This window comes from Fistularia commersonii, chromosome 2 (genome assembly GCF_037954325.1).
Source record: "Fistularia commersonii isolate RoL2024-O1a breed Wild chromosome 2, RoL_Fcom_v1.0, whole genome shotgun sequence".
NCBI classification, from domain to species: domain Eukaryota; kingdom Metazoa; phylum Chordata; class Actinopteri; order Syngnathiformes; family Fistulariidae; genus Fistularia; species Fistularia commersonii.
Window position 1 is genome coordinate 16,697,371 of NC_141285.1, and position 18,917 is coordinate 16,716,287.

General features: G+C 41.3%; 1 protein-coding gene and 1 long non-coding RNA gene across 6 annotated transcripts in view; one reads left to right on the plus strand and one right to left on the minus strand.

Moving 5' to 3' along the window:
• zmiz1a (zinc finger, MIZ-type containing 1a) overlaps positions 1 to 18,917 on the plus strand; it is a 108,444-nt gene that overhangs the window by 8,603 nt on the left and 80,924 nt on the right. The window lies entirely within an intron of this gene.
• Positions 10,142 to 16,688, minus strand: LOC147236571 (uncharacterized). The gene is made up of 3 exons (XR_015107284.1): positions 16,566 to 16,688; positions 12,354 to 12,467; positions 10,142 to 11,025 (listed from the first exon to the last, which is right to left on the minus strand). It is a non-coding gene; the product is annotated as an uncharacterized LOC147236571 (long non-coding RNA).

Consider the following 18,917-nt stretch of genomic DNA (forward strand, 5'->3'; position numbering starts at 1 on the left):
AGTCAGCACGGTTGCTTGCTGTCCCATTTAAAGTGTTGCAGCAGTCCTTGCAAGCTGAATAGTGATGGTCAACAAGCGGCAGCAGCAGCAGACAGACACGGCTCTGAAATATGCATTAGGGCCAGACAGTATGTTATCTAGCCCTACACATCTATGCGTCCTGGCGTCCCTGTCATGTCTCTGCAGTCATGTTCCCTCCGATATCAAATCAGCATGATTGTATAACAGTAAAGGGGGTGTGTCTCACTGGCGACTACATGAAATCACCTTTGCTTTTGCACCGTTTGTGTGTGCGTGTGTGCACGCACGCGCGTATGTTGCCACAGAATTTGTGTGAGAAAGGGAGTTGGAGGTGGGGGTAGCAACAGCGGCGGTTGCTTGGGGTGAGGTCCTGCCCTGATTTTCTCTGGAATTCCTTTGTTTTTTGAAGCCAGAAAGGGGGGGGGAAACTGAATCTGCGGAGCCTGAGGGTTTCTTCTCCTTGAGACTTCCCTGTTCACATCTCTATGCTGCTTAGCTCTAATGGTTTTATGGGTGGCTCTGTTTTCAAAGCTCAAGACAGCTAAGGTGTTTTTCACCTTCTTAAAAGACTGAGAGGGGGAGGAAATGATGACTCCACCGGTCAAAGCTTCTCAGGCATGTGGGACCTGATTCCACCCAAACATGAGTTGGCTTGATATTTCAGGGTTACGGAAATGAAAGTCAAATATACCCCCCCAAAAGAAAAAAAAAAATCCCAGTTTTGAATATCGATGGAAAACACATCCAGAGAAGGGGCTTACTGTCATTTCTAAATTAAAAAAAACAAAAAACAAAACACAGGGTCGCCTAAATTTCTGAATGACTTTGTATTTTACTAATATTTCAAGGCAACTGGGTGCTATCAATAAGTACTACTACAGTAAGCTGTGAAGTTCTCTCTAACGTTCATGGCTCATTTAATCGGATAAACCTTAGATAATGGAATAAAATTGTACATAGGTATATCCATTTACTCTGCACCACAAGTTTTCCGTGAAAAGATCCTTATCTGGGGGGCTGTCGCTTTAACTAACTCCCACAAAGCAGAGCTTTTCCCTCTCATTTGAAGGGGGCTCATGTTGAGCAAGGAGGAGGAAGGGGGTGTGTGTGTTCAATAGGCTGGTTGCCCGCCTCTATTTAGCAAGCCCTTTTTTTTTGTCCTCTGCAACAGGCAGGGATGGAAGGGGCAGGGGGCGGGGGCATGACAAGGGGGAGATGTCAGAGGGGTAGAGAATAGGAGAAGGGCCAGGAGGTATGGTCATGTGAGCAGTAATGGCGCTCGTGCTGGTCCCTTTCAGGCTGTCAGAGTAAATCTGTTTGACTCGTCACTTTGTAAATCATTATGAAGGCTAAAAGCCTTTCTATTGGATTGTGGTGGAAAGCGGGAGACTGCAGCTTTTCTTTGTGGCTTCTTGATGATAATGATGATAATCAAGTTTGTTTCTGGTCATCCTGCTGGGAGGGTATAATTAGCTCTTTTCGTCTTTCTTTTCTTGTTTTTTTTGTCTCGTTGCCGATCGGAGAGGATGTGAGATAGTTCAGTTCTTTGCTTGAAGGTCAGATGTTGTGTTTCGCGTGGCGGTGTCTTAATCAAAGTTTCAGTCGCCTGTCGGCTGCACCGCTAATGGTTTCATCAGCGACAATGTCCGATTTTGGAAAAGAAAATCAATATTTAGTAACCGTAAAAAAACAAAAACATGAACAGTGATGTTGTGGATTCAGGTTACGCTGCTCCAATCCGGGTTTATTCAGGGCATCACACTTAGAACCTAGGAAACGTCTAAACTTACTGTCACCCTGTGACCAAACTGGTTGCCGTCTAACAGAAACATGACTGAATAGTTCTCAACCCCCGATGAAGTCTGCATGGTGAGACGAGTGATTTCCTTGGGCAAAGTCCTTCCATCCATCCTCTTCCTCCTCCGTCTCAGTTTTCTTTCCCCCCCGATCTCCTTTTTTCATGCCAGCTCCCCTTTACTCTGTGCTCAGCCTGTTCTCTCCCTTTTACTTTTTTTTTTTTCAGTTCTTTGGTGTGTGTGCCAGCAGCACTCATGCCTGGAACAGAGCGCCGGGGCAGACATCTGTCACGCACTGTCCCTGATCTGATCTGTGGCTTGAAGCATCGGGGTCATGAAAAGTAGCAACCGCCAGTCCTCACTCTGCGGGAGACTCTGTGCTCATGTCTTCCAACGTGTTAGTCTGTCTCTGTCTTTCTAATTAAAATTCTCTTTGCATACAACCGTACTCAACCTAGGACTTACTCTGTTAGGTTGTCTCTGTGTATGGCAACTGTCATTTGGACTGCGCAGTGCTGAGTGTTGGCAGTGAAGATATGGCAGTGTCCTATATCTTCCTGCTAATACTGCTTTCCTCAACTCACAGGTGCAGTGAACGGAGTAAATGTCGGTTATAGCAGGCTGCCTGTCAGCTGCAGCAATGTGCAGTTGATCGTCATTGAGGATTTTGACAGTTAAACTGGATTTTTGTGCCTGGGGCAACAGCATTAATGACAAAAACAATGTCAGAGTGAATAAAAGGTGTCAATTGCGGTTGTTTAGTTGTATTCGAGAGAATGTGAGTTTGACACACATGCACATTTTCTGCCAAGCTTAACACTTCACTTCTCCTTGAGAGATTAATGGCTGCATAGTAATTGCGTTCAGTGTTCCGATCCATATTATTTTTGTTTAAGAGGCGGCGTTGTCCGTGAAAGAATATGATTTCCTGCCAAGTGAAAGGGATGGTATATGCTCAGTTTACAGCTTAAAAGGAAAATGCATAATGTTGGTTTTTAATCTATTGTCTATGGCAGGGGTTCATAAAGAGCAAGCTGGTAGATGGCATTGATCTGGCAAATTTTTGGAACCACCGATTTCTAGAGCCATAATCTCAATATGAATTAAAAAAAAAATGGGATTAACAGATGGCTCATTTAGAAGATCAGGCAGCTGTGACTCCGCTCTTCACTGTGATTGAAACTACCTGCTGTTCTTTTCAGTTAGGAACCTGAATAATATCCAACTCTAACCCAGTGAACGACTCAGCCCGTGCAGATCAGTCAACAGTAAAACATGCTGTTGAACTGACTCTGCTCGTGTAGTGAGTCACCGTTCCCTCCTGGCTGTGGCGGATGTTATCTGTCAACTTCAAATCAGCCTACCCTGTAAAAACCAGGTATGATTTTCATACCGCACAGCTTTCATTGAAAAGTGCTCTGCAAAAAAACACACCGTGTCACGATCGATCCGTCTGCTGAACTGAGCCAGCTTCCGATGGGAATCGTCTCACGGTTAATATATTAGAAAAGGCCATGTTTGCTGCTTAAGTTATCAAAAGTACTTCCATGCACCTTAAGTTATGTGCTGAGGAGATAAATATACCGCGTCAAAATTCAATAAAAAACATGATGACATATCTATTGCGACACAAAGATTTATAGCAATATCATAATGAGTGATCTCATTTGAAGCGTCCCTACAATTTATCCCAGTGTGTGAACTATTATACTTGCCCTAAAGTTATCTAAAAGTAGTGATGCACTTGACAGCAAAGATCTGAGCTTCAAAGATGTTGAAAACATCAAATATTTGAGAAAACATCTGCTACAACCTAACCTTTACAAAGCAAGCAGCAGGAAATTTGATTTTCTGACAACAGGGCTTGTCAATGTAGCTCTTTTCAGCATCTGATAGTCAGCTCTCTGGTGTTAGTGTGAGTTTTGAAAATAGTCCCTCCTTGCAACTTCAATGACTCACAATTGTTGCGCAATTTGTACAAAAAAGCAATAAATGTGTCATCCACTGAGACCAGTTGTCAATCTGACATGTTGTGGTTTTTTTTTTTTAACTTTAAGATATGGTGTTTCTTTAATGGGGGTGATATTCATTTTATATCTGCTAGTTGATGTATTTTGCACAATTGTGTGTCACCTGCTTGTCATATTACCCCTCGCATTTTTCTTCTTCTAATTTGCTGCACGTTCCTCCTGCCACAGACCATAGCTCCAGATTTATTTGAATCACTGAAAGATCAGGGAGGTGTATACTGATCCAGCCTGCAACACCAGTGGTATTGTTCTTGGGGCCATGAAGCAGTTGATCTGGTTAACTTAGTGCTTGAAGGAATCCTGAGTCAGTGACCCTGGAGTTGCTGCAGTTTGGCTCATCTGTGAGTCATCCTCACCCTCACTAAGGAAAATGATGGCGTGATTTACTGATTAGTTTATGACGCTTGTCCCTTCTTAAAGAAACCTGTTTATGAACTCTTGGTTCAGTAGATTCTGCGAGATGAGCATAACACTCAGATAAGATCATTGAGAGCTGTCTTTAGAGCAAGTGACCGGTGACGGCTGTCAGATGATTATGTCCCCTCCATCTAACAGTAAGTGTTTTTCAAATACAGTACATGCAGGGTTGTCACCGACCCTGCATGACCCAAGCCAATCTGATCGCAAAACCGTGTGTGCCATAGCCGAGGTGGAATTTATGACGTTACTAGCTGCCATGCACTTGCTTATATGTTCAGACAAGCTCAATTTGAGGTGATAAAAAAAACTGGGCAGTCCGATAACATTCATGGCGCAAATATTAGTCAGCTGGCTCTGTGTAGAAATTGTTCACTTACAGTACAGGGCTGCTCTCTCTCTGTCTCCTTCACTCACACACACACACACACACACACACACACACACACACACACACACACACAGTTGTAGTTTCCTTGTGGTTGCATGAAATTTCATCAAGTGTACAGGGACAACACCAAAGCTGATTAATCAATATTAAAATGCTTTTTTGAAGTACTTTAATGGCACTCATTGATACTTTAGACGAGGCTGTGACTAGGCTGCATTATTGAGAATACCACTGACTGATCAATTGATAGATAGATAGAAATTATTGCTAATAATTAAATACTTTCAGATGATTTTATCCATTATCAAGATGTTCTTTTTATTCACGACTTTCATGTATTAAATTGATTTGATAAATATAATCTCAGACAAACTGATATCTTAAGATATCTATTTGTGTCCATTCTAGTGTAACATTAAATTGATATTATTAATTTCATGTGATGTGTGGCTTGAATGCAGCTGCTCAGCCATGGAAACCCCTTCTATGAAGCTCACTGTGCACTGCTCTTGAGCTAATCTGAAGGCCACATGAAGATTGGAGGTCTGTAGCGATTGACTCTGCAGAAAGTTGGTGACCTCTTCACACTATGCGTCTCAGTATCCGCTGACCCCGCTTTATCCTACCACTTCGTGGCTGAGTTGCTGTCGTTCTCAAACACATCCATGTTCTTGTATTACAGCTGACAGTTGACTGTGGAATATTTAGGAGTGAGGAAATTTCACGACTGGATTTGTCACACAGCTGGCATCCCATCACAGTTCCATGCAGGAATTCTCTGAGGTCCTGAGAGCGACTCATTCTTTCACAAATGTTTGTAAAAACAGTCTGCATGCCTAGGTGCTTGATTTTATACACCTGTGGCCATGTAAATTATTGGTACACCTGATTCTGATCATTTGAATGGGTGAGTGAATACTTTTGGCCATACAATGTATGCGTGTGTGTGTTGTCTTCTAGCTCTGCCTCCTGTCTTTTCATCATTGTAACTGTTTCTAGGCCACACAGCATCGCTGGTCTCACCACTGTCTTGTTCACCTTTCCTTTCATTCTGGCTAATAGTCTTCTATCGCATCGCTTTTCTCCACCCATTCCAACCTGCTTGATCCCGTAATGGGACTTTTAGATCAGGTAGTCAGTCATATGCCGGTACCAAAGAGATTATATTTTAAATCAAATGTAGTTTTATGTTCTGGGGTTGATTGATTTCCAGGGCGTAGTGAGTATAGGGTGTCACTCTAGATGAGTAAATATTTAGTCAAACACAATTGGTACATCAAAATCTCAGCCATGACATACAGTAAGGTTCCTGTTTGTCTGACTATTACTATTAGGCCTAGAAATATTTGGACAGCGACACAATCTTCATGATTTTGGCTCTGCACACCACCACATTGGAATGAAACAACTACAACAGAATTGAAGAGCAGACTTTAAGGTTTAATTCAAGGGGTTAAACAAAAATATGATTAAACATGTAGGAATTGTAGCTATTTTTATACAAACACTCATTTCAGGGGCTCAAAAGTAATTGGATAAAATAGCATAAAGTAAAATGTTACTTTTCAATATTTTGTTGAGAATCCTTTGCAGGCAATGACTGAAGCCTGGAACCCATGGGCATCACCAAACACAGGGTTTCCTCCTTTGTGATGCTTTGCCAGGCCTTTACTGCAGCAGTCTTCAGTTGTTTTGTCTTGAGCGAGTGAAATGCATGCTCGATTGGGTTGAGATCTGGTGATTGACTAGGTCATTGCAGAATATTCCACTTCTTTTGCTTTAAAAAACTCGTGGGTTGCTTTTGCAGTATGTTTTGGATCATTGTCCATCTGTACTGCGAAACACCGTCCAACCAACTTTGCTGCATGTGGCTGAATCTGAGCAGAAAGTATATTCTAGACACTTGAATATTCATCTTGCCGCTTCTGTCTTTTGTCACGTCATCAATAAGTACAATTGAGCCAGTGCCATTGGAAGCCGTGCATGCCCATGCCATCACACCACCTCCCCCATGTTTTACAGAAGATGTGGTGTGCTTTGGATCATGAGCTCTCACAATTCTTCTTCAAACTTTCTTCTTCCCATCATTCTGGCACAGGTTGATCTAAGTCTCATCTGCTGTTCCAGAACTGGACTGGCTTCTTCAGGTGTTTTTTGGCAAAGTCAATTCTGGCCTTTCTGTATTTAAAGCTGATTAGTGGTTTGCACCTTTTGGTCAATCCCTTGTATTTACTCTCCTGAAGTTTTCTCTTCATGGTAGACTTAGATACTGATACACTTACTTCCTGGCGAGTGTTTTTCACTTGAGTGGATTTTGTGAAGTGGTTTTTCTTCAGCATAGAAAGGATTCTGTGAACATCCACCCCTGTTGTCTTCCCTGGACGTCCAGACTTTTTTGATTTCCCAAGCTCCGCAGTGCACTCTTGTCTCAGAATGTACCAAACTGATGATTTCAGCCTCGGGGTGGTCTGTTTCACCTCTACTGAGAGCTCCTTTGACCACATGTTGTATGTTCACAGAAACAGCTTCCAAATGCAAACGCCACACCTGGAATCAACTCCAGACCTTTTAAATGCTTAATTAGTGACAGGTAACTGAGAGAAGAGCCCATGAAGCCTTGTTATTTTTTTGCAGCCTTCTGAGTCAATTGTCCAATTACTTTTGGTCCCTTGAAAAAGAGGTGGCTATGTATTAAAGAGCTGTAATTCCTAAATCCTTGCTCCAATTTGGATTTGAATACTCTCAAATTACAGCTGAGAGCCTGCACTTTAAACCCATATTGATTATATGATTGTATCGTGAATATGTTTTCGTAAACAGCTAAAATAACAAAATTACTGTCACTGTCCAAATATTTCTGGGCCTAACTATATATATGTGTGTGTGTATATGTATATATATATGTGTGTGTGTGTGTGTGTATATATTGTGTATTATATATATACTTCTGGTACTTGTGATTTTTTTAAAGCCTGTGTTGGAGAGAACTGTGGCAGATGTACTTTCTGTGAAAATGACATCTCCTCAAGCGAATTTCTTCAGAACCACTATGTGATCCACACTTGGACTCTAGAATCAACTTATTTAGATCGTACTGGTTAAAGGTCACTTCACTTTGTGGCTACGATTCAAGAAACCATGGGCTGATTAGGAAAGAACATAAATGTCCCAAGAGGGTAATATGATGAAGAGATGGCATTTTACATCCAAAAGGTCAAAGAGAGTAAACTTCATTATTATGAAATCATATGAAAATGATCTTAGCCTCTATATTATTTTATTTGAAAACAAAATCTAGGGTTAACAAAATCAAGGTTGTTATAATTAGAATCTTAATTGAGGCTCCATGTTTTACAATGTTGTCAATGTTGTACGTTTATCCAATAGAATTTGTTTGCTGTTCGGGCTGCATGCCCGTAATGCTGACGACAGGGAAGGTTGGATCCTTGAAACGAAAAAGGATAGCCACGGTGTTGCCGACCAGTGAGAAAAAGGAGGATGGACAGGCAGTAGAAGGACTGAAGGAGACAAAGTAAAAAAAAAAAATATAGTTCCCCTGCATTTCATTTGGTACACTCAGCTGCAGAGTTGGATCAAATAGAGTTGCTGGCACTAAACCTTGGCTCTTGTCACTTGCATACAGAACATTGTAATGGATAATTAAGAACACCCTATAATTTTTGCTTTAACAGAGCTGTTGTGCAGATGTAGCCCTGTGTGTGTGTGTGTGTGTGTGTGTGTGTGTGTGTGTGTGTGTGTGTGTGTGTGTGTGTGTGTGTGTGCCTGTGTGTGTGTGTGTGTGTGTCTGCCTGTGTGTGTGTGTGCTTAGTAATGTGATATGCGAGGCTGCAGGATTTTTCAAGAAAATCTAATGATGCAAGTACATTTCACCTCGGCTTTTGTATGTTGAGCTGGAAGGCTCCTGGGTGATAACTTATAATTAGTTCAAAGCAGGACATTTTGTGCACAAAGATACACATGCACACATTTAATAAAATAACCAAGTGTTCCATGGCAAAAAATGAAAACATATCTTCAGGGTTTCTGCATTGTGTTATGTCTTAAAATACATGTAATTCCATAATCCAAAAACAAGGACTCGATCTGCAGTAAAGGTCATCGAGCCAAAAGTCTTGAAAGTCCATCAGATATTCTCAATTTTGAATAGTTTTCGTGACATCTAAATGTGCCTGCTTATAATCAAATAAGACTTATTTTGTCTTCTGCTTTGATATTTACATGAAAATCCTTTTTGTGAAAACAGCTGCATCGTTTTTTATGAGTAATATTATACGTCTTAATATAAAGAAGTAATTCTGCTTTGAAATTACATCACTATCATTACATTAGTAGTGTTCCTCACGGTTTTATAGAATTTAAAAAAATTCATAGTGCCAATAGATCGATTATTTTGAATTCGTTCAACATTTACAAACAAATCCTGAGTGAACCCTTCAGTCCTGAGTACTTAACGGGGAATTAAAACCCTGGTTGGGCGGGCTGAGTTCTACACATACAGTTGTGCTTGTGGTTGTTTTAAAGGGCAGTGCATTTTTATGCTATGGCTCTGCAAGTGTTGCTGATGCCCAGTGTCCTGTTTGACTTTGACCAAGCGGCATTGTAAAGCTGGCTCAGTGGGACAGATAGATGGACTTTTAAACAATTCTGCCTATATATGGCAGATAGAGAAATGAAGTAAAGATGCTTCTACCTGGGGATACATAACCGGCTGTGATTTAAACATTTAGTATTTTTCCCCATTAACCCCGCCTCACATACAAGAAGAAATCGGCTAAAATGCCTACTCTTGTACTTGTGCCGTGAACAATTTAGCAATTTGTGCTGTTATTATCCTAATTTGCTCAAGCAAAAACGAGAGAAAGGGAGCACACAACGTGTGCCCTTTGATTAAGTGGGATGTTTGAATGTGGATCCTCCACCTTCAAGAGAGATTTGATAGTTGAGGGGTTGAAGTGTTTTTGATGGAGACTCTATTAATGATTGATAACAGGAGGAGAGCGGTTAAAAATCTCTCTGCTCCAGAACTATCAATTATTAAAAGGTCTCTCCTTGCATTTTGGTGGCACATAAAATATCAGTCACCATCTAGAAACCTTCAGTTGATACTATGTGTCATAGGAATTTAGTCTCTGTATTGATTTCTTCCATCTTAATCCTTTGCTTGTATATCATCATTATCTTTCAGGCAATTCTTTCAACGACCACCACCATTAGCTTCAAGGTAGAGATTTTAACCTTCTCTCATCAAAGTAGAGCATTTTTAGACAGTGGAGATATAATTAGAACAGTGTCATGGACATACTGACATTTTAATGTTGTAATGATTGAATAGGATTTCAGTTTAGAACAGAAGTAAGTGTATTGCTTATTTTCTTTAATCTTATTTGCCACGGAAGGTCATATTTTATTAAACACTTTGTGTTACATTTGTCTGATGTACATTTCAACAGCCTATATTCACAAGTTGTATTTAATCTTGCTTTCTGCTCACTGCTCTCCTTCTAATGCGAACTTTTATCCTTGTGTAGTCCTAATCCCGACGGTATCTCACGTAATGGCTGAAATGATTCAGTCCATGTTTGTTACAGATGATGTTGAGTCAGTGAGTGGAGGTTTGAAGTGATGCTGGAGATTCGTGTCAACCAGAGTGTGAGTGCGTGTCAGCGCAGCGGTGGAACTTCTCTGGAACTAAGTGCTGATTTGAGCTCCATCGAGACGAACTGACAGGCCTGCAGGGTTTGTGTCAACGCCAAGGTTTCCATCAGTCCTTGCAGAGGGAATTCTCTAAGAAAGCACTTTACTTCCATACAAGAGACCTGATTAAGTCCTTGATACTGTACGTGGCAGTTGCAGAGCGGTGGACTTGGACACCCTACTCAAAGTGCTCCAAGGCTGCTACCAGGCGCATTGGAAGAGGTATATTCTTAAGGTTTCAAGAAGCCGCTTGTTGGTTTATGTTAAGAGTACAGAATGCCTGAAAGCTTTTCTGTTTGATGATGCTTCTCTGTTTTTGTGTCATCTGAGTGACACCCTCACTTGCTAGTGTCAATATCCAAATTAGTCATCATTGAATACAAATGAAGCCCTGAAGCAGGGGGAATGCAGGATGTGGATCAAAAAAATGTCACAGCAGATGTTATATTAAATGATCGTAAGAAACAAAAATGAACATTTGATGGTGAATGAGAAGAAACAACAATGACACGATGGCTGTTCTCATCTTTGCCCTTATTGGTGTGTACAATCATAGTGGTGATTCAGCATATGCTGCTCATCTTGTGTCAACAGTGGTATATTTACATAAGCTGTTTCCTGTCAGCCAGGGCTCCTGTCCTGTGAGCACCAGAAGCTGCAACATTGAGGCGATGTGATTAGATTTACAGATGAAGATTAATGTGAATAGAGTGTAATAGCACAAAGACATAAATCACAAAGAAGAGCCTGGAAGCACTGTGCTTGACCTTTTGAATGGTGATAATGATACTAGAGTCAGACAGACTCCTACTGTGGCAGCAGTGCCAGTTAAGACAATGCCACCATAAACATGTGCGAAATATGCACATGCATGCCTCTGTGTGTGTGTGTGTGTGTGTGTGTGTGTGTGTGTGTGTGTGTGTGTGTGTGTGTGTGTGTGTGTGTGTGTGTGTGTGTGTGTGTGTGTGTGTGTGTGTGTGCGCGTGTGCGTGTGCGTGCGTGCGTGGTTGTGTGTGGAAGGGTGATAGGTTGAGCGGTCAACACTGCAGTCCATTTAGATGAAAGGACCTATCAAGTGACAGCATATACTGTATGAAGCTGTCAGAACATTACATGCTACAAAGTGAGGGAAATGAGTAAATGCACTCAGGCCCTGTGTGTGCATGCACACACACAAGCACATACACATGCAAGCTGATAACTGACACTTAGGCTTTTTCTCGAAGAGGGAAGTGAAACCTGTCTGCCTGTTTGTCTTTTTGTCTGTCTCCCTGTCTGTCCTTGCACTGCAGAGCATCAGCAGGGTTATTAGAAGAGCCCTATGGCTGCCACTGATAAGGCCTGTATGGGTGCTGCCACTGACAGCACTGCCTGTCTGCATGGCAAACACAAGTGGCGGCCTGGCCGGGGGATTACTGCCTACTGCCATTTCTGCTGATGCCTTTCTTTATGTTATCCTCTCCAGTCAGATGTGCTGCATTTGAATAACTTGGCTGATGTTGTAGAAATGGAACTCCACAAAATCTACACCTGCATACAAATGAAGATGCGCGCGCGTGCACACACACACACACACACATGCCTGAAGTGTTTCAACAGGCACGTGTCCACACATTTGCATAGTACACATTTTAGACTTTCTTGGTGTCTTGTTTTCTGTTCTCCCCTGCCCATGATATGATATTATCATAATAGTAATGTCACATAGACTGGCATTGTAATATTTTTAGAAGCAAATTATCTTTTCAAAAGTCAAACTTTTGATAACATCTGTTTATTGATTGAAAGTAGGTTTTCAGTTCTTTTGTTGTTGCTCTTAAAATATTTGTCAGGCATGCAAACTAATCGACTCTGGAATCATAAATATTGCATTCATCTGCCCAGTTTCCAAATGTAATGAGATATTTGCCATGTGCATGTAATAAGGGTGTAAAACCAAATAAGCAGTCATAATAATATGATAGTTGCTAAAGCAATACGCACCAGGCCCCATTTTCATGTCTTGCTTTGGGCTTTGTACCACTTTTTGTTTCTCTGGGCTGGTGCTGTCTGTTAGATTGGGAAAGATGTAGCCGCAGTCTTTCAGTCACGCAATGTCTAATACAGAAAAGGGAAAAAAAAGAAGCAAGTCAAGGAAACAAAGCAAATCAAATCAAAACATAACATCATCATAGATTTTCTTGTACACTATACTTGGTATCCATCTATCCATCAAATATCATAATGCCATGTTAATCAGCCGCTTGTCGTCCAGGAAACTCACTAATTTGCTTAGTTTCTCATAAATATGTGCCCATACAACCATGATAGCGAGTGCCTCATGCTTCTTTACTGCTACTGAGTAAAGGCCTGCTGTGGTAATTGATCCTGCTTGGTACATGGAGAGGGAGAGAGAGAGAGACACCCTAAGTGTTGTCAGTTTACTGCATTAATTTTTCAACTGTGGCCTGTGAGGCTGCAGGGATGGAGGAGGGGCCCCGGTGCTGTACCCGATGCTCCTGCTTTGTCTGTCTGCAATTACTCTGCTGTTTGTCAGTGCTCATTCTAAGCTGAGTTCCTGTCAGAATCAATTATGCTTTAACTGATTTGTCTACTCAGTCTGAAACTCCTGCTGATTCCTTAGTGAATTTGTTGTTTTTTGTCTTTCTTTTTTTTCTCTGGCAGAGAAATAGCGTTCTAGTGTGTTTTCTTTGTTCCTGTACCTTTGCCATCAGCAACTTGCTTATAGGCAGACCTCCAATTTGGAATGTGGGCATACATTTAACAAAATAGATATCTATTGCTTCAAAGTCTGCCACTATATGCCGTGTTATATTTCACCTTTTTTACATTTCACATCTCAGAATTCTCACAATGGTGGCCAACAGTTGGAAAGGACTCTGCTGAGTGGTTGTGCGTCTATGAGTCATTAAGAGGTGTTCACAGCCACAGGAAACGTCACTGCTGACATTTGTTACCAAATGTGAGTCACAATTCTTTCCCTTATTTAATACATCACAAGCAATTGGTGTGTGTGACACATTTAATTTAGCCTCCCCGGTACTAGCCATATGTGGGGAGATTTAAAGTAGCCAGGGAGCAGCTCATATCTTTCCCTGAAATGTCATGCAAATAATCTAAAAATACTTTTGTGTTGATGCTGTATGTGAAGCAGACTGTGGAATGGAGCTGCCTGGAGGCATGGCAAGAGTTAAGCCATTATCATTCGAATTAAAGCACCCAGAGAACAATGCACAAGGAGCAGGAAGTTCCTAATACTTAAATAGTTAGGATGGGACACGTGCAGGGGTAAATACCCCCTCAGGGATTAATGGTGTATAAGTATGATTAACCTTGAAAATAACTTATTAATCATTTTTACTTCCTTGAAGGTGCATTTTTGTCATTGTATTTTGAGCTTTCGGAAGAGATGAAGCGAAGAATTTCTACTATTTTTAGTTGACACAGTACTTGTTCCATACCATTTGACTTTTCAGACATCATTTATATGAAAAGGTAAATGTGAATTAATGTAATCTTATCTAACTGAGACAGGACAACGTGGTGTCTAAATTGTGGAACATGGTATATTGTGCTGTTATTAACAGTCCTAAAGATTTTCTTAGAACTATCCAAAGTAATGTTGAAAGCTGCAGTTTTTTGTTATGGATTTTCCATAAATTTCTTCTGAAATATTAATCTTAAAAACATACAAAAGAGAATTTGAAAAAGTCTTGTGGCATTAACTTTCCCTACCTTAAGTGCTTATTTTATGTCAAGCCACTTTCCCCAGACTTCAATCCGTTCATACCATTGCCTTTCTAAAGCTAAACTACAGGTTCTAACACAGGCTTTGTGTTATCATTTTGAAGTCCTCAAGCCCAAACAGAGATTACCCTGATGACTTAATTAGGATTATTTTTAAAGCTTTGGAGTGCTCCCCCAGATCCACAGAGAATAGTAAACAACTGTTTTCTAAACTGTCTTTTAGATGTGGAAGACTATTGCGCATGATGTGCGCAAATTGATTCACCGAGGGATTTTGCTATTGTCCCATCCAGTTTGGTCCACATTGGCCTTGATGTTTGAAAGACAATCGCAGATGCCAACGTGATCTAAATCTTCTTAATTGTGCAATAAAAGTCAAATAAAATTGTGTTATCTAAATGTTCAAGAACATTTAGGGGTTTCTATCATTTTTTGGAGAGGGGGCCATAAATGTTATAGTTAAAGTACAATAAAGGTCTCAAAATTCCTCTTAATTGCATTGACTGGCTGTAACTCCCGGAAGTATATTTTCAAACAAGTATGGAAAGTAAGGAAATCCATTGTAAATGCTAAATTTTGCCCAGTGATTATTCTAAATCAAAAACTATATAGTGGGACATCCCAGAGGGGTCCCCTAAGATGTGATTGATCAAACCAGTCGAGAAGCTGCATGGAGTAAAAAGCCAGATGAGTTGGCTTTGGCCGAAATGCTTGGTTGAGTGAAACTTCTGCTCCGTCATGAGCAAAACCCACAGCTTGCTGCAATAGCCACATCACGCAAACAGCCTACCTGTCTAAAAGTCCGATGTTACCTGAATTAAACTCTTAGTAACAGCAGTTAGACTTTTGACCTCCACCAGCGATAAGAGGCAGGTCTTGGAAACTCTTCGTCCTGAGTTCTTCACCCCACGTTTCTCATTCTCATCTTTTCTTCATCCCAAACTCACATCATCACATGTTGAGTAACTTTAAATATAATTAGTTGATTTCACAAATGCATCCATAATTCTCAAGACCTTTAAAAATACTTTGAAAATCGGTCAATGTCTTCTCTCAGTTGTGGTGGCAATGATAATCATGACAGTCATGACCATTGAGAAGCATGTGTTTGGTTGTAGATATTTCCTACTTCTCAAAATTAGTGATATTTAACCTGTGATGCCTGAAAAGTTTAAAGTCATTGGCTGAGGTATTATCCGTCAAAGAAACAAACAGCACGCATGTTGACTTGATTTTAGGTGTCGAATTGCTTTATCCAATGACCTCTGATATCATGAAATTTTAAGGATTCATTGTGAGGAAACATCTGTTTTATGTGGGAAGAAGGGAAAAATGTGGTTTCTGTTGGACAAGACTGAAAGAGAAAGACATCTGCATCATTTTGGATGAATGTTTTAAAAACAAGTTGACCATTGAGAGACTTTTCACAGGGAAATAAATCATTGCCATGATTGAAAATACAAGTTTGTACATTCTGTCTCATTAAGCCTAACCATTCAAATTAGCAATGGCATCATGATGGACTTGGAGATAAAAAAGGCAGGAAGGCCTCGAGACAATTGTGATTTTTTTTTTTGGGGGGGGGGCTTTTGTCATGTCGCACCTGTGTGAAGCTGTCTCTTTTGTCCCAACCAACAGGTGTTGTTGCTCTCTCAGGTCTGGTTTCTCTCCACCACCTGCCCAATCCCACCCCACCTCACCCCCCCCTCCCACCAGTTCAGCTAGCCAGGACAGGCCTTTTCTTTTCTCAAAAACCATGATTGCATTCTTGAGCTATTCCACCCCCTCCTTCAGAACAAGAGCCTCAGCATCTCTCTCCCTTTCATGTCGAGGCTGCCGGCCGCGTTTCCCCCTTTGAAGATGTAATCTCTGAAAACAGAGAGACATCTCCTGGATTATCTTAAATGTCTTCAGTATGTCAACAGGCCCGGCTCTGTTGCACTGCAGCGCTGGCTGTTTCAGGGGTCGGCTGTGATGACAGTCAAGTAAAATGCCACACCACAGAGGTAATCACAGGGTCCAACCAGCTGACTCCATTCAGGGCTGAACTCCCACTGTTAGAAGTGGATGATAACACAGACAATGAAATCCTGTATTTCCCCATGTGGCCATGCTGTATTTACAATCATAGGCAGTTGCAGGCAGCGAAGCAATTGACAACAGATGGTTTAGGAGGTCGAGGTTCAATTATGTCATGGCATCCTCGAAAATGTTATGAAAATAACTTGCGTCGCGTAATATCTAAGCATACGCGAAAAAGATGAGGGGCATTACTAAGAGGGGGAGTCACTATACACTAAATTAGAGGCACAAAAATGGCCGCTTGCTCAGAAGGATCTCAACTTTGTAATCATATCAGATGTTATAAGGAGGAGACTTTAGGAAGGGTAAGTGCTCAGAAACTAAATCAGAGAGGCTGCCTGGGGAACATGTTGTTATCATAATTACCTGCTGAGCGATGACTGCAGAACCGGTGTTGATGTGCCCTCTTCTCTCCCTGACAAGACTGTCTTGTGTGGGCTGCTGCCTGCTCCGATGTCTCTGCTCTGTTCTCTGCGTGTTTTCTTTCTCTTTAGAGCCAGGAACACAGACTGCAGGCCAAAAGCACAAATATTGTTTTGGTGAGATCTGGCTCTGAGATTCAGAACGGACTTGCGTCAGAGTGTTAGTGTGTATGTCTGTGTGTGTGTGTGTATGTGCGTGCGGGTGCTGGCAGGCTCTCGGGCTGCTCCCAGTTGCCGAGGCAAACTGGAGACCTCATTTTCTGCGCGTCAAACAACAGCCTCCTCCCCCTAGAGCAGGGGGCCTGCCTGCTTGGGTTTTTATTACAAATTATCTGTTTGAGTGAAATGCAGCACTGGCCTCTTCACTGTTGGCATTTGAACAGGAGGAAATAACCGATGATGATATCAGAGCAGGAGAGAGGGAGCACTCAAGGAGGCGTTCACTTGACCTGTTTGTTTTGGTAAAATGGTAGTCTTCTGCTAATTTCCTCCTGATAAGTATCTGACAGCTCATAGTAAAGTGTTTTATCTTGGCCAGAGGGAAATGGCCTTTCTCACTCCCAGTGCCAATTGATTTCATAGACTCTGCTGCCCTAAATTGCATTCTCTGATTTTTTTTTTTTTAAAGGTCCCGTTTTGTGTATTGGGGTAATCAATTACATATATTATACAATGGACCAACTCTTTCTACTACTCTTCCTGTCTCTTTTTTTCCCAGAAGGAGCTGCAAAAGCTTGCTCGTCTTTCCTCCTCCACCTTACATCATTGACTGGTGTTGGCTGTGTTGTGTGGCATTGATTTTTACTGCTTTGCTTCACTCTAGTTTTACAATTGATGAGTTGTGTTAAGATGCCCAGGGACAACCTTGCCTGTTTTAGGGAGATGAGGTCTGCTTTTATAGCCCTCCTGCTTCCCCAGGTTTGAATGCATGTGTGTGTGTGTGTGTGTGTGTGTGGGGGGGGGGGACTTTGTCAGGATGAGTTGTGTGGCCGCTTGAGACAAGGATTTCCCCCTAGGAAACTCAAATAAATGTGGTGGTGTTGAGGGTTTTTCTGCACGTAAACTTGAACTTTGTCATCTGCAACATTTAGATCACATTTATGACAGGGATTTATTTTGCAGTTGTTGAAAAGACACATCATTATTATAAGGTAAGAATATTGGTGCTTACAAACAATTATGATGTAAGAGAGGTTAATTCCCCGGCGGAGAGTTGCCACACAGGTTAGATACAAAGGTGAAAGAACTTTTAAATCTCTTAAGCACCCTGTAACTATACACACACACACACACACACACACACACACACACACACACACAAACACACACACAGGAAAGAAATCATGGATAGAGACACAAACCTCATTTAGCATGATTATATTTTATGAGGATTTTACTGCAGCCTCTTATAGAAAGGATGAAAGCATTCATACTTCTGAGATGGGAAAAAAATCTGCAGGAGCTGGTAAGCATTCAGCCTTTCACTGAAAAATTCACCACATTATTAAGGAACACATTGCATTGTGTCGTGTTGCCCTCAACATCATCTGCAGTGTGGGCTGCTCAAGTGTTTGTGAGTTTCCTATAGTTTGGTGTCTCTTGCACAACACAACAAGTGAAACTTGATTGCAGATTTCTCTCAACTCTCTAGTGCATTTGCCTTTCGGATAAGCATTCATGTCTTTCCCGGATTGGCCCCCAGCAGTTTCCAATATGTAGACATACACTGCCATATAAGTGCTTAGCTCCCTCCCTGAAGTTATTCCCCACTATGAAATAAAAAAAAACATTTCCTTTTATCTAAGAAAGAATTATTGTTGCTTAATGGCTACAGACAGAAGGAAGGACAATAATAATAATAATTCAAAAATTGTATAAATGTGTACATATTGAATTTTATTACTCTATGTATGGCTAAGTTAACAATGCGATTTAATAATCTCTTGCTTAAACCCATCACCTTAACAAACTCAATGCATATACATTTTAAGAGGGTCCATTGGTGCATGTTATAGCTGGGTAATATCAACCTAATAGCTTACCTGTCAGCACCGTATGGGACATAAACCCTGTAAATCACATTTGTCTGTGACACCTGCTTGCCTCCCTGCATATTTATGGCTGTCTCCTCCACCCTGTCCTCTTCTTTTTGGACTCAGTCCAAAACCAACTCCTCTTCCCACAGTATGCTCTTTAGTACAGTCCCTCCCTCTTTGGGATTAAATGGAGGAGCAAGTGTTGAGATATATTGAGGGGTGGGAGGGGCCCACCATAACACCCCGTCAGTTCAAATGTC